Source organism: Elgaria multicarinata, chromosome 14, assembly GCF_023053635.1.
Source record: "Elgaria multicarinata webbii isolate HBS135686 ecotype San Diego chromosome 14, rElgMul1.1.pri, whole genome shotgun sequence".
NCBI lineage: Eukaryota > Metazoa > Chordata > Lepidosauria > Squamata > Anguidae > Elgaria > Elgaria multicarinata.
Genome location: NC_086184.1, coordinates 31,219,599 through 31,235,058, shown reverse-complemented (window position 1 = coordinate 31,235,058; position 15,460 = coordinate 31,219,599). Strand labels below are relative to the sequence as shown.

Below are 15,460 nucleotides of genomic sequence, written 5' to 3'. Positions count from 1 at the left end.
AAAATTTTTGGAGCAGATTATAAAAAAGTCAATCTGTAAACACCTTGAAAACAATGCAGTGATTAATCATAGAATCATAGAATCATAGAATAGCAGAGTTGGAAGGGGCCTACAAGGCCATCGAGTCCAACCCCCTGCTCAATGCAGGAATCCACCCTAAAGCATCCCTGACAGATGGTTGTCCAGCTGCCTCTTGAATGCCTCTAGTGTGGGAGAGCCCACAACCTCCCTAGGTAACTGATTCCACCGTCGCACTGCTCTAACAGTCAGGAAGTTTTTCCTGATGTCCAGCCGGAATCTGGCTTCCTTTAACTTGAGTCCGTTATTCCGTGTCCTGCACTCTGGGAGGATCGAGAAGAGATCCTGGCCCTCCTCTGTGTGACAACCTTTTAAGTATTTGAAGAGTGCTATCATGTCTCCCCTCCATCTTCTCTTCTCCAGGCTAAACATGCCCAGTTCTTTCAGTCTCTCTTCATAGGGCTTTGTTTCTAGACCTCTGATCATCCTGGTTGCCCTCTTCTGAACACGCTCCAGCTTGTCTGCGTCCTTCTTGAATTGTGGAGCCCAGAACTGGACGCAATACTCTAGATGAGGCCTAACCAGGGCCGAATAGAGAGGAACCAGTACCTCACGTGATTTGGAAGCTATACTTCTATTAATGCAGCCCAAAATAGCATTTGCCTTTCTTGCAGCCATATCACACTGTTGGCTCATATTCAGCTTGTGATCTACAACAATTCCAAGATCTTTCTCGTTTGTAGTATTGCTGAGCCAAGTGTCCCCCATCTTGTAACTGTGCATTTGGTTTCTATTCCCTAAATGTAGAACTTGGCATTTATCCCTATTAAATTTCATTCTGTTGTTTTCAGCCCAGCACTCCAGCCTATCAAGATCACTTTGAAGTTTGTTTCTGTCTTCCAGGGTATTAGCTATCCCACCCAATTTGGTGTCATCTGCAAATTTGATCAGCGTTCCCTGCACCTCCTCGTCCAAATCATTAATAAAAATGTTGAAGAGCACTGGGCCCAGGACTGATCCCTGCGGCACCCCACTCGTTGCCTCTCCCCAGTTTGAGAAGGTTCCATTGATGAGTACTCTTTGAGTCCGATTCTGTAGCGAACTGTGGATCCACCTAATAGTTGTTCCATCTAGCCCACTTTTAGCTAGTTTGTTAATCAGAATGTCATGTGGTACTTTGTCAAAAGCTTTGCTGAAGTCAAGATATATGACGTCCACAGCGTTCCCATGGTTCACAAGGGAGGTTATCCTATCAAAAAATGAGATCAAATTAGTCTGACAGGATTTGTTCCTGACAAATCCATGTTGGCTTCTAGTAATCACTGCATTGATTTCAAGGTGTTTACAGATTGACTTCTTTATAATCCGCTCCAGAATTTTCCCAGGGATGGATGTCAGACTGACTGGTCTGTAGTTCCCAGGTTCCTCCTTTTTGCCCTTTTTGAAGATAGGGACAACGTTAGCCCTCCTCCAGTCGTCCGGCACCTCGCCCGTCTTCCATGATTTTGCAAAGATAATAGACAAAGGTTCTGAGAGTTCTTCCGCTAGCTCCTTCATTACTCTTGGATGCAGTTCATCGGGCCCTGGGGATTTGAACTCATTCAAGGAAATTAGGTGTTCTTTGACCATTTGTTTATCAATCTCAAACTGCAATCCTGCCCCCTCAACTTCTACTTCACTTTTTCCAGGGGAGTCATAGGGAGTCTTTTGGGAGAAGACCGAGGCAAAGTAGGAATTGAGCACTTCAGCCTTTTGTTTGTCGTCTGTTATCCATTTGCCATCCTCATTAAGCAGTTGAACCACCATTTCTTTCCTCTGTCTTTTACTACTCACGTATCTGAAGAAAGCCTTTTTATTGCTTTTAGCATCCCTCGCTAATCTCAGCTCATTCACAGCTTTAGCCTTCCTGACGCCATTTCAGCACTTCTGCGCCACTTGTCTGTACTCTTCTTTTGTAGCCTGGCCTTCCTTCCACTTCCTATATGTATCCCTTTTTGTTTTCAGTTCATCAATAAGCTTTTTGTGGAGCCACATTGGTTTCCTCTGTTGTCTTCTATCTTTTCTCCTTGTTGGAATTGTTTGTAACTGTGCCTTTAAAATTTCATTTTTTAAATACTCCCACCCATCCTGCACTCCTTTTCTCATTAGGCTCCCTTGCCACGGGACCTTACTTATTATAGTTCTGAGTTTATTAAAATCAGCTTTCCTAAAATCCAGAGTACGTGTATGGCTACGCTCGACTTTTGTCTCCTTCATAATCAAGAATTCAAGTATGACGTGGTCACTTTCCCCCAGAGTTCCCGTAACTGCCACTTTATCCACTAAGTCATCCCTATTGGTCAATAACAAGTCAAGGATTGCTGATCCTCTAGTTCCTTCCACCATTTTCTGTAGGAGAAAGTTATCACCCATACATGTCAGGAATTTCTTGGAAGAGCCGCTTTTGGCAGTAATGGTCTCCCAACAGATATCAGGGTAATTGAAGTCCCCCATCACTACTACATCACACTTCCTTGAAACACTGGCAATTTGTTTCTCAAAAGTTTCGTCCTCGTCTTCTCCTTGATTGGGTGGTCGGTAGTAGACTGCGATTACTAGAAGCCAACATGGATTTGTCAAGAACAAATCCTGCCAGACTAATCTGAACTCATTCTTTGATTGGGTAACCTTCCTTGTGGACTGTGGGAATGCTGTGAACATAATATATCTTGACTTCAGCAAAGCTTTTGACAAAGTGCCCCATGATATTTTGATTAACTAGCTAAAAGTGGGCTAGATGGAAAAACTATTCAGTGGATTCACAGTTGGCTACAGAATTGGACTCAATGAGTACTTATCAATGGTACCTTCTCAAACTGGGGTTGGGGGTGGAGGTAACGAGTGGGATACCACAGGGCTCAGTCCCGGGCCCAGTGCTCTTCATCATTTTAATTAATGATTTGGATGAGGAGGTACAGGGAATGCTTATCAAACTTGCAGATGACACCAAATTGGGTGGGATAGCTAATACCCTGGAAGACAGAAACAAACTTCAAAGTGATCTTGATAGGCTGGAGCACTGGGCTGAAAACAACAGAATGAAATTTAATAGAGATAAATGCCAAGTTCTACACCTAGGAAAAATAAACCAAATGCACAGTTGCAAGATGGGGGATACTTGGCTCAGCAATACTACAAGCGAGAAGGATCATGGAATGGTTGTAGATCACAAGCTGAATATGAGTGAACAATGTGATGTGGCTGCAAAAAAATCAAATGCTATTTTGGGCTGCATTAATAGAAGTATAACTTCCCAATTGCGTGAAGTACTGGCTCTACTCTATTCTGCACTATTTAGGCCTCATCTTGAATATTGTGTCCAGTTCTGGGTACCACACTTCAAGAGGATTGAGACAAACTGGAGCGTGTTCAGAAGAAGGCAACCAGGATGATCAGGGGACTGGAAACAAAGCCCTATGAAGAGAGACTGAAATTGAGGAGAGACATGATAGCACTCTTTAAATACTTGAAAGGTTGTCACACAGAGGGCCAGGATCTCCATTCGATCATCCAAGAGTGTAGGACACGGACTCATGGGCTCAAGCTACAGGAAGCCAGTTTCCGGCTGGATATCAGGGAAAACTTCTTGACTGTTTGAGCAGTACGACAATGGAACCAGTGACCTAGGGAGGTTGTGGGCTCTCCCACACTAGAGGCCTTCAAGATGTAGCTGTCATGGATGCTTTAAGGTGGATTCCTGCATTGAGCAGGGAGTTGGACTATAGCCCCCGTCCAACTTTATTCTTCTATGATTCTATGATATTTTATCACCACCATTTACCTCAATTCCTCAGACTGCCTTCCTGAAAATGTTAGTTCAGGCAGAGGTTTCTGTTTTAGAATCATAGAGAATGAAAAGAATTAATTTCTCTTCTCTGTAATTTTCTCTCTCCCAGTACTCATTTAACTCTGTTGTCATCCAGCGGTTCAGCTGCTTCCTTGTTTTGGTTTCCTGCTTTTAATTTATTTAAAGAATTCTTTATTGTTGGTCTTGATATGCTCTTGAGAATGTGTTTTTGCATCTCTTATTGTCTACTTGCATCACCTTTGTGTAAGCTTTTGTTCCCTTTTGTTTTCTTCATTTGGGCAAGATTTCCATTTTCTGAAGGAAGCCCTCGTTTCTCTAATAGCTTCCTTGCTTGTTAACCATGCTGGTGACCTCTTGGACTTGGTGCTACCTTTCCTAACCTGTGGTATACATTCTAGATGAGCTGTTATTGTGGTTTTGAGTAAACTGCAAGCATTTTGAAGGGATTTCACTAGGGATGTGCACGGACCCCTCAATCCGCTTCGTGGCCCGATCCGGAAAATCCGGATCGGGCCCGATCCTCTTCGCGCTGCTCTGCCCGTCTCCCGCTCCGCTCTGCGGAGCGAGAACCGGCTTCGCCGCCGTCACTATATGGACGGCGGCGGCGCAAGGGAAACCACCCACCCACCCCGCCCCCTTACCTTCCTCCGTCGCGGGATTCAATTGAGGCCCCGGTTGAAGCCGGAAGAGGCCTCAGCCTTCACTTCCAGCTTCAACCGGGGCCTCAATTGAAGCCGGCAACGGAGGAAGGTAAGCGTCCCTCCTCCCTGCTCCTTTACCTGGTGCTGCCGCCGCCGCCGCCGCATGGATGGCGGCGCCGGCAGCGCCAGATTAGTCCCCCTCCCCCCCACTTACCTTCAGGCGAAGCTCCGGATTGAGGCGATCCTGTTCGCCTCGATCCGCAGCCCCCCTGACTGTCTTCGCCTCCGCCTTAAGAGTAGGCAAAGCCCCCCGCTCTGCTCCTGCTTCTCCGGTTCGAGGAGAAGCGGAGCACATCCCTAGATTTCACCATCTTGACTCCCTCTTTCAAGTTCCTTTTTACCAGTTCCATCATTTTAGAGAATTTTCCAATCTCCTGCTTGGAGTGGGAGGAGTGCATGAGGCCAGGGCATGCTCACATAACACTAAACCATAGTTCAGCATTGCACCAAAACGGTAGTCTGTCCTTCAATTAGACATGAATAAGGAAGCTCCGTGGACACCTGGAATGGATTGCTGAACTGATGGAGCTTGGCCTGGGGCACCTGTTGTCTCCCCCTGCTATTTCAGTGCACTGCTGTCACTCGAGCCAATCTCTGGAGATTAGGTGGACTATAAACATGAATGCCTGATTTAAAGCCAGTGTACCTGCATCACTTGCTTGTAGGCTTCAGTGTAGTTAATTAATGCTGCACCTGCCATTTACCTCACCTTAATTATAACTGACAGAACGAGTCCGTGTATTGATTAAAGTTGTTTTCTGAAGCAAAACATACTGTACAACAGCTGGTCTGTGAGCTACATATGGCAAAATAACTTCATCGCCTTGCGGGGAAGCATCTTTGGCCTGGAATATCCTGGAGTGAGTGAATATCCGGATCCAACTTTGTGCTCTTCCTTCCTTTCTTTAAAGAAGGAGGTGCCACCTCCGTGGCTGGCTCCCCATTTGCTTTTCCCATAACTTGCTTTTTAGCAGATGCTTCTGGAATGCAACACGTTTACTCTTGTGCCGAGCATTGAACAAGCGAGCGGGAAATGTGGGAACAGCTCGGCACCAGTTTGATGTGTGATATTGAATGGAATGTTACATATTGCCCAAACACTGGCAAGGATTGAACTCTCTCTCTCGAACTCTCTCCTTCTCTCCCCCTCTCTCTCTCCAGAGCATCTGTCTCCTTTCTTTGTTCCGATGCATGCTTCACAGTCACCCAGCATGAGCTTTGTGGCTGCATTTGCTCAGAACGCCAGACTCCAAATAAGAAATGGTTGGATTTGCATTGCGACCAAGGTTTTTGGCCATGTCGGGATTCTGCATCATGGGAGTGTGCTGCATTCCAATAGAAATTATTATTTTTATTAGTATTATTTATTTCATTTCTATACCGCCCCATAGCCGAAGCTCTTTGGGCGGTTTACAGCAATTCATAAATTATTATTATTATTATTATTTATTTATTTACATGGTGCTGTACAGAGTAAAACAGTAAATAGCAAGACCCTGCCACATAGGCTTACATTCTAATAAAATCATAATAAAACAATAAGGAGGGGAAGAGAATGCAAACAGGCACAGGGTAGTGTAAACAGGCACTGGGTAGGGTAAAACTAACAGTATAAAGTCAGAACAAAATCAAGTTTTAAAAGCTTTAGGAAAAAGAAAAGTTTTTAGCTGAGCTTTAAAAGCTGCGGTTGAACTTGTAGTTCTCAAATGTATAAAATACAAAATACAATGTACAATGTACAATGTATTTTGTACAATGTACAAAATAAAGATACAAAATACAACATAATAAAAAAAGTCTAAAATATTTAACACAGAATCATTAAAACAATGCAAGTGGCTAAGAACAGTGTAAATAAATGATGTTTTTCCCTAGTAGAAATGTTCTAAAAAACAGCAGGCATTAATCATCATATACCATTAAATGCCTGGGAGAAGAGGATGATCTTTACCTGGCGCCGAGAAGACGGCAGTGTCAGCGCCAGGCAGGCCTCCATGGGGAAGCAGGGGCCTGGTGTCTACTGAGCGTGAGGATGGCACCTGGTGGTGAAGGAGACGGAAGCCTGGCTACACTTGGTAGCTCAGGATGGAATCTGGTCACCGCACCTCAAAACGGATCTTGTAGAGTTGGTAAAGGTGCAGGAAAAGGCACCCAATGGGATCAAGAGGCTGGAGCAACTGCCCCGCGAGGAAAGGTTGCCATGTGTGGGGCTGGTTTAGCGTAGAAAAACAGCAATTATAGAATCATAGAATAGCTGAGTTGGAAGGGGCCTACAAGGCCATCAAGGCCATCGAGTCCAACCCCCTGCTCAATGCAGGAATCCACCCTAAAGCATCCCTGACAGATGGCTGTCCAGCTGCCTCTTGATTAATGTGGGGGGACACGATAATTAATGCAGAGGGACACGATAGAGGTGTATGAAATTATGCATGGTGTGGAAAAAAGTGGATAGAGAGATATTTTCCTCCCTCTTTTCTAATATGGGAATAGTGAGAGATTCAGGATAGGTAAAAAGAAGTCCCTGACATGGCACATGGTTAAAAACTGTGGAATTGGCTGTTTGTATGGCGTTAAAAGGGGATTAATATTCATAGAGAAACTGTCTTATCAATGGCTTCTAATCACGATGGCTATCTGTATTGCCTCCAGTATCAGAGGCAGTGTGCCCATGTGCACCAGTTGCTGGGGAGCATGAGCAGGAGGTTGTCCTATGTCTGGACCTCATTCCCACAGCCTGAATAGTTTTGTACACTCCTACAGTGCTCCCATACACTTTTCTTTTTTTCTAAGCTAAACAGTCCAAGAGGTTGTGACATTTCTTCATAGGAAAGCGGGCCTTTGTATCTCTAGCTCCTGATCCCTCTTGCGTCCTTGTTACAATGTTTTGTACAAGGTTGTGCCTTCCCACTTGTAAAACATGTGCGGAGTGCTTTATCTTCAGTGTCCTCTTAACAATCCTGCAAGGTAAGCCGCTATTACTGCCTTTTGCAGGTGAGAAACTGAGGTTCTTCTTCTATCGTGGTCTTTGTGCATCACACATATATGGACTCTGCACCTGTGCAGAGCCTCGTTCGAGAAAAAACGTCTATAGCTGAGGCGTTTTAGGCAGACCCCCCTCCCCCACACCATACTGCGCATGACTGAAGGGGTTCCCACCTCAGTCTCCTCAGTTCCCTTTCGACTGCCATTGTGGTGACCTCGTCTGGGAAATTCTCCGTGAATTACAAATGAAACATATCTTCTAGAGGTCCAGGGCAGAATGGGAGACTTGAACGCGGGTTTCCCAGAACTAGAATACTCCTTCTCCTCTTCCCCCAATTCCCACCCACTGGACCACTCTGCCTTTTAAATGCACTCAATTGTTTTAAGCATCATTTAAAGGAGTGATGCATCGACTCGAGGATTTTTGTGCCAGGATGGCTGGGGAAAAATCAGCTGCCAAGAATTCCTCCTTTAGCTTTTCTTGGCTGTTGCTTTCATGACATTCTGTGATGCAGTACAATAAATCTCATAATCAGTTTTCAACTGCGTCGCTGAATCTCGTGTTTCTCTTTGGGAGGGAGGGGGCGCAGGTGTGCCATCTGTGCCTGTTTTTTTTTTTAAAAAAAGATTGAAAGCTTACTACCTGAAACAACACTTTCCGCTACGGTGGATGCCCAGCAGTGCGCAGAACCGAACGCATCAGATCTGGCCATGAATAGATTGTAATCGATTGTAAACCCACGCAAACTTTCATACCCGGCCACCACCACCGCAAGTAAAGGTACATATTCAATAGCCAAATTGTAAAATGGCCCACCTTAGCAGGGGAGCGTTATCATCTCTAACTTTTCTTCCTTTTTCTCTCTTTCCTGGCAAACATTAAAAATCTGTGTTGCTGTGCACAGAAGAGGTTCTTTTTGAATATTTGGCACTGTCAGAAACATCTGTCACTGCCGTCTAAAGTCTCCCATGTTGTCCTTCCAAGCTGGGCCTGACACCCTCTTGTTTAGTTAACACTTTGCCATCTGTGCATCTGATGTTACTGTAACGAGGAGCGAGTGGGTTGGCGAGCGTCTTGACAGCGTTTAAATGTCCCTTCCGCCTTGCTCCAATTTTCCTTGCCTCATTGATGGCTTCCTGCTTCGCTCAGCCAGTTACCGTCACGTTCCCTTTCCCTTTCGTCGAGACTTTTACTTGTCAATTTTCAATTGTAAAAAGTTACGCTATTGACGAGCAGTTCCTAGCTTTTACAGCAGCCTTCCTCAACCTGGGGCGCTCCAGATGTGTTGGACTGCATCTCCCAGAATGCCCCAGGGGCATTCTGGGAGTTGTAGTCCAACACATCTGGAGCGCCCCAGGTTGAGGAAGGCTGTTTTACAGGGTTTGGGTCTTGTGGATTTCTTTTTTCCAGGCTTCTGTATGTGTGTTAAAGCTGCTTTCATGGTGGGGTGGGGAATGTTTGGGAATAGACATAAAGCATGTGAGAGGATTGCACTGGGGCTGCAGTGATTAGTTTACAGGTGGGTGGGTCGGTGAGTGGGCCGCACATGGTCCCTTCTTTGGGGTCCCTGTATTTGGGGGCGGGGGGAGCTTTCACCTTACCCCGGTGCTTCCAATGTAGCCAAGATTGCTGTTCCCCTGATAGTGGGGAAATGGAAATCTGGATCAGGATTCCTAGGGGCCGAGGCTTTAAGCTCACTCCCCGCCCTCAGGAATCCCCTCCCATGATCTTGGTGGGCAGGGAGGGGAGGTTTGAACCTCACCACCTCTGCACAGTGAGATGTGGGCGGTGTGCAGGAACTTGCGTGCAGCTCCTTTCCCACCATGCAACAACACTCCCTGCAGTGCTCAGGGCCAAAAAAGGTTGCCTGCCCCCCCCCCCCCCCCCCGGGCTTAGCCAAAAGCACTTTGGCTAAAAAGATGCCTCCAATTTGAAACTGAGTGGCGGATTTTATAACTTTTATTTTCAGTGGATTTTTAAAAAATGTAGCTGGCAATCTTTGGAGAGGATCCTCTGTGAGACCAAGAAGACCTCTTCTAAAATGATGCCTATTCTGACCTACCTGTGCATAACCTGAAAGCAATGTATTTCCCCCCCTTTCAAACCATTTTTCTCATACATGCAAATGTAATCCATTTTTATTTGTATATTCACTCGTATGTCACCTTTCAGGACAAAGACCTTACAAGGCGGTTCACATAATACAATGTTTAAAATATATAATATAGTTTAAAATGTTAAAGCTCAGCTGATTGACTTAACATGTTTTTTTAATTGGATGCTAGTGCTGGGCAGTCTGGTCATCTAACACCAATACTGTGCCAGCTGAACTGGATTCCAATGGGGTTCCAAACCCAATTCGAAGTGCTGGGCTTAGCCTTTAAAGTCTTAAATGGTTTGGGCCCAAATTATTTCACAAACCGCCTTCTCCTGTACAAGCACTTTGTGCACAGTACTCTGAAGTCTCACTTGCCTGCAGCCAAGTGCAGTTAGACTGGTGAGTACAAGGAAGAGAGGGCCTTTTAAGTGGTGGCCCCATCCCTCAGGAATCAACTTCCATCAGGGGTTTGTTAGGCCCTTCCTTAATAGGTCTTCAGGAAGGACCTGAAACCCACTTGTTTTCACTAACCTCTCCACTGTTTGTCGGCTGCAGGTTTTATTGGTGTCATCTGTTTTTAGAGCATTTTTAATAAATATTATTAATTTTTCCATTGTATTTGTTTTGCGTAGTATTGGTTTTATCTTCTACACCAGTGGTTTGCAACTGGTCCAGACCCAAGACCCACCTCAGACTCCCAACCTGCAGCATGGGACTAACCTTCCACAATTTTCTCCATGTCCAACATGGCAGCAACAGCTTTTCTGCGACCCAAAAATTGGGTCAGGACCCACTGGTTGAAGACCACTGCTCTGCACCGCCTTGAGAGGGTTATAACCTTAAAGTTGGCCTAAAAATCATTATAAATAAGAAAATGAAAACAGCATAGTATATCATATATATATATGCGTATATGATATATACCTCCCTCAACTTGGTGTCCTCTAGATGTTTTGTACTAAAACTCCCAGGAGTCTTGACCATTAACCATGCTGACTGGGGCTGATGGGAATTGAAGTCCAAAACATCTGGGAGGCGCAAGGTTGGGGAATGGCTGATGTGTGTCTGTGGACTGAGGCTGCTCAGCCTGTTCTGGATGAGGTTGCATTCCCCCCCCCCCCCCCGCCGTAGGAGAAGGTTCATAGTTTGGGGGGTTCTCCTGCAGTGATCTTTGTCTGTGGAGGCTCAGGTAGCCTTCTACCAGTTTCAGCTGGTGACCCAGCTATGCGCCCATGTGGGAAGGGATAACCTGGCCTCAGCAGTTTATGCTCTGGTAACCTCAAAATCTACTTACAACTGATGTCAGATTTCAAGGGGACTTGGAAGATTAAACTACTTACCGTATTTCTTCGATTCTAAGACGCCATCGATTCTAAGACGCACCCCATTTTTAGAGATGTTTATTTGGGAAAAAAGGGCATCTTAGAATCGAAGAAATACTTCCCTCACCGCCCAGCCAACCTCCTCCCCCCCCCCCCCGCGCTTTCTTCTAATGGTTGTGTCCTTTTCTTTTTTCCCTCTATGAGAGAAGAAACCGCCGTTTGCATGGGAAGAAGGGGGGGGTGTTGAAACAAAGAGTAAAGAATATTTTCAGGCGGGGAGAGGGAGGAGAAGACGCAATTAAGGAGCTAAAACGCTTAACTCTCCAGTCCCGCTCTTTACTTGTCTGTGCACCAGGAGACGACAACGACATGCGAGTAAGTCCCATGGAAATCGATGGGACTTACGAATAAATTTGACTAACAAAAAACCAGGCGCTTACCCTCCCAGCTCCTCCTCGCTCGCATGGCTCGAGGCTGCTGCAGGAGCCTCCTCTTTTCCTCTTACCATATTGCTTCGATTCTAAGACGCCATCGATTCTAAGACGCACTTCATTTTTAGAGCTGTTTATTTAGGGGGAAAAGTGCGTCTTAGAATAGAAGAAATACGGTATATATAATGCAGCAGTATAAACGATTCAGAATGGCAAAGCTATCAGTAAGTGGAGATCATCTCTGGTAAAATCTGAATCAGCAGCAAAATACACCAGGATATGCATTTGTGGACAGAACAGTGCCGAAAGTGTTCTAAAGGAAGTCTTTGCCATCCCTCCAAAGGGCAGCAGGGAATGGACCTATTGTGGGGAGGGGGGATTTTCAAATGATGAAACACCCCCCATCCCCCAAGACCACTGCTCCACCTTACATGGTGGTGATTGATTTCTGAAAACCTCTGCTGCAGTAGCTGGATTTAGAAATGAAATGGACAGAACTCAAGAAAGATGATGCCCTCTGAGAAAGAAGTTGCAGCATCAATCCTGCATTGGGGACAATCTGTAAATCTTTTACTGCTAGAAGCTGGGAATGAATGGCAGGTGATGGAAGTCTTCCCTCATTTCCAGGCTCTTTTGTATGTCACTGTGTGTAGAACAGTGTTGTGCCCCTGAGACAAACACATGGAATTAGACCAGGGGTTCTCAAACTTTCTATCCCCACGACTCACTGGAGAGGGCTGAAAATCGCTGAGACCCACTAACCCAAAATGGCTGTGGGTGCAGGCGGAGCCAGAAAACAGAACTGTGACCACAGGTTAAGAAAACCTGGACATACTGAATATAGCCTTAAAATTTATATTAGGAATTAAATCATAATTTAACAAGAATCTAATTTCTTACAATCAGTAAATTTAGACTTATACAGTTATCACTTCTCCTTCCTACCACAATCCAGTTGTACAACTGTTCAACATTCCTAAAAAGAAATACTTTGAACATGTGCAGTTCTGCACTTTAGACTTGCTCATATCACCATCATGACTGCAGGCGTAAAATGGAGTTTGCTTGTGCTGCCCTGATGCAGCCTAAATTAAAAGTAGTAGAAAATGTGTGTGTGTGTGTGTGTAAAAAATAAAGGGAAGCATGAGCCAGCCAGGCTATCACATCAAGCTAGTTGTTCTCTCACCCAAAACATGTTTTGCTACCCAAACCACAAAAAGCCAGCAGACCAAAAATTATTATAGCCCTTGCCTCACAAGGAGGAACATCATGGTAAGGGGGAGACTGACCTGGCCCCATTAATTTCTTAGAGAAGAAAGAGCTGCAGGGAGCTTCTTTTGCCCTTTCCTGCCAGAAAACTTTATACCTTTGAAATGAACTGGTGCCTGAGTTTTGCTTCTTTTTTTCTCCTCCCTCCCAATCCTTTTTCCTTTTATTTTGTAAGCCTGAGGCAGGGACTGTTTTATTATTAATCTTTGTCAGGTGCCCTGGGTGCCTGTTTTGGCTGAAGAACGGGATACAAATGCTGTAAACAAAGAAACGAAACAGTCCCTAAAATAAAATAAAAAAATACAGGTCACTCGCAGATATCACATCAAGCCAGGAACCCCCACCCACCCCAAAGGTTCTTCCCCCAATAATTTTGGCTAACCACTCTCTTATCAAACCAGTAGGGAAAATATTACAACGCAGAATACCTTTTCCTTAATTACATGCCACCTCAAACATACCAGTTAATTCAAGTTGCCCAGTTTTTTTTAAAGCAGAAAAAATGTACAAGCATTGCAAGCCCCGAACCAGCACTGATTTTAACTTCCAACCAGAACAGATTCTAAGGCTGCCATCCTATACCCACTTACCTGGGAGTAAGTCCCATTGAACTCTGTGAGACTAAGCATGCGTAGGATTGCATTATAAAAGTAGACGTGATAATGATAATGAACAAAAAGCGTTTTTCCCTGTGCACTGGAATCTGAGGTGAGCTGTGATGGTGCCACAACACACTCATGGTCTCTGACATGCACACAGAGCTTCGGCTATGGGGCGGCATCTAAATAAAATAAATAAATAAATGTGCAGATCAGGAGTTCAATTACTGTTTTTAAAACTCAATTGAAAACTTTTCTTTTTTCTACAGCTTTTAGAACTTGAACTTGTACCTACTTCCACACTGTTAGTTTTATTGTCCCCCTGTGCCTATTTGGTGCGTTCTCTTCCCTCTCTTATTGTTTTATTATGATTTTATTAGAATGTAAGCCTATGTGGCCAGGTGTTGCTGTTTTACTCTTTTACTATGTACAATAATAATAATACAACAACAAACACACATAGTCCACAGCAAATGAGAGTTCAAGCCTATGTAAAGCCTCACAGTACTTTTCATGGTGAGTTCTTAGTAATCCAAAGTTTTACTTAGCAGGGAGCATGTACAGAGTGTCCCCGGAGTCTCAGATGATGAGGGAGGTTTTCCAGGAATGCAGAGCAGATGTTCCTGGAGCTCTTCACCTTTGCACCAGTTTAAAAAGGGAGGTGCAGGCCTTTTCCAGACCACTTGACAGACGGACGGCCTTTGGGCCTTTCAGCAATGGCCCTGTCCAAACAGGCCGGTACAGCTCAGCCCACCATGGTGATGCTTCAAGCTGGGCGATCTTTCTGCAAACCCCCAGCCCTTTCTCTATCAAGTTCTCCCAGACAGCTTCTCTGCCAAGGCCAAGACAAGCAGGTGGCTGCAGGGAACAGGGCAACTCCCCATCCCTGCACTGAGGACGCTGACAGAGATCGACTCACACAGATTCTGACATTCCAGAGACCGAACAGGCCCAAAGCCTTCCAGACTACTTCTAATGAAGCCTTAGCTAAAAAATGACAAGACCCCATGGCGATGCCCTAGCTATCCCTGACAAGTGCTGTTAACCCGTCTCTGTGTGAATTTCTTTCCAAATATGGCATCTGCGAGTTCCATCATAGAGCCTCGCTGGGTGCCAATACCCCCCCGTCCTGATCTTAGCAAAGGAGGAGAGGGAAAGCTCCCCTCCTCCTCTGCACATGCCTGAAAAAGGGATCTATCAAAGAAGAAGAGGAGATTGCAGATAAGCAGTGGGAACCAGCTCTGGGGTAAACAACGCTTTCTTTGAAGAGCTGGGGGCGAGCGGGCAGAGAACAATTAGGGGCAAACCAGCTGGAAGAGCCCCTGTGACCCGGTTGTCGATTGAGCCCCACAGTTTTGAGAAACGCTGCTCTAGACCTTGTCTAACTGCAGGAAATGCCAGGCTGAACGGTCTCCTCTATCAGTTCTCTGTCAAAACCAGTTTTGCACGTGTTCCATCAGGACTGTCCATGTCTGGGACAGGGGTTCCATACCTCCTAAAGCTCCCGCATCTGGAGACATTGGTGGCTTCCAACCTTAACCTGTCATCTCTTATTTTCTTCTAAAATAGAGGCTTTCAATCTGGGGTTCATGAACCATGTTGGTCCCCGAGCTCCATTCAGGTTGTCCACCACAGCGTTGCAAAAATAGCGCGTTCCCTGGGGTACGAAGTCCAATACAGCACACAAGGAGGAGAGGAGATGAAGTATGCGTCAAACAACGCTTATTCTGCAGAATAAAGAGACACAAGGAGCTAATTGCTCCAAAGCATGTGCCTACCTCACAAGGGTGGTAGCTAGGTTTTATACACTATCTTCTCTTGTGCTGCATATGTAGACACCATCTAACAGGCAATTTCTAGCTGAAAAGAGAATACATGGCATGTTCTTTTGGCAAGCATCAACACAAAGAGATAGGTACTCACTGTTCCTTAAGAGAACATTAACTTGATTTTGCTTATCCTTGGAATGGCTTCTCATAGACATTTTGCAACATTTCGTTAGGAACTACCGTAGCAACGCTGCCTCAGAGAGGACACTTTTCCAACATTCCCCACTCAGTATAATAGAAGAAAAGGTTTTCTTCACTTTTATATTCCATATTTATGCCTATTTAGCAAAGTGATCAAGGAAGGAATACATTGCAAACAGCAACAAGCACAGATACAAAGGCAGAAAATAGCAAGTTTTATTC

General features: G+C 45.1%; 1 protein-coding gene across 2 annotated transcripts in view; it reads left to right on the top strand.

Annotated features, from left to right (window-relative positions):
- PEPD (peptidase D) overlaps positions 1-15,460 on the top strand; it is a 216,048-nt gene that overhangs the window by 22,793 nt on the left and 177,795 nt on the right. The gene's annotated exons all lie outside the window — the stretch shown is intronic.